Source organism: Physeter macrocephalus, unplaced genomic scaffold, assembly GCF_002837175.3.
Source record: "Physeter macrocephalus isolate SW-GA unplaced genomic scaffold, ASM283717v5 random_1246, whole genome shotgun sequence".
In the NCBI taxonomy this organism is placed as follows: Eukaryota; Metazoa; Chordata; class Mammalia; order Artiodactyla; family Physeteridae; genus Physeter; species Physeter macrocephalus.
The window spans coordinates 24,005-25,000 of record NW_021147080.1 but is presented as its reverse complement, the minus strand read 5'-3'; positions in this window follow the sequence as shown (position 1 = coordinate 25,000).

Below are 996 nucleotides of genomic sequence, written 5' to 3'. Positions count from 1 at the left end.
GAGGGGCGGGGGCGGTGTCAGGAGGCCCTTCAAGGCCTGGCTTCTGGAGCTGGGGGGCAGGGATCCCCTTTGGAGCGGTGGCAGCGTGCTCTCCTTAGCAGGGGCCCAGCTGGCGTTGGGGAGGGGCATGTCACAGGTGAGCCCAGCTCCCAGTTTTCCGGGGAAATTCCTGCTTTATACCTAGGGTCCCTGTGTAATTATAATTGTGCCCCCTTTCCAAAGGGTCCCTGTTTTCCTCTGAATAATAAATAAATATAAATAAATATCAAATGGATGACTGGGTGAGGAAAAGAGGTTCCTCACAGCGGCAGCAACCTGGCAGCCTGTGGTCCTGAACTAGATTCTTTTGCCATAAAGGACGTGACGGGGGAACCATCGGCAAAGCGTGTGTGGGGTCTGAGGCTTGGACGGTGCTGTCGTATCCGTGTGCTTTCCTGACATGGCTGCTGGCGTTGTGGTCACGCAGGAGGAATGTCCGTTCGAGGGAAATACACAAAAAAGCGTCCGCGGTTCTGGGCATCACGTCGCCCATGACTCTCAGACGTTCCAGGGAAAGTTCTTTGTTCCTTTTCTGTGCGTCTGCAACTGAGACTTGGCGGGTAAAGGTCCCTCTGGGGAGCAGAGTCGGACCTGCACCAGGCTCCCTGACTTCCTGCCTCTGCACCCCCCGCCCCTCCGCAAGCCTCGAGAAGGATTCCCTGCTCAGATGCTGAGTGTCCCCAGCGGGACGGGGTCAGAGAGGTCAGGTCTGTGACACGACTTCAGCGGGGGTCAGCGGCCGAGGGCTCAGGCTGCGGCTGTTCTGAGACGTGCCGAGAATTCCAGGCACGCGGGTGTCCTCTGGGGGCCCACGAGCAGGGCCGGTCAGCACATCTCCGGCAGCCACGTGTGCGATCACCGCGCCACCAGCGCCCCGCGGAGTGGGGAGGAGCCACGCAGCTGCCACAGCCCCGCCGGGCCCCGCCGGCCCCCCCCCCCCCCCCCCCCGCCCCCCCC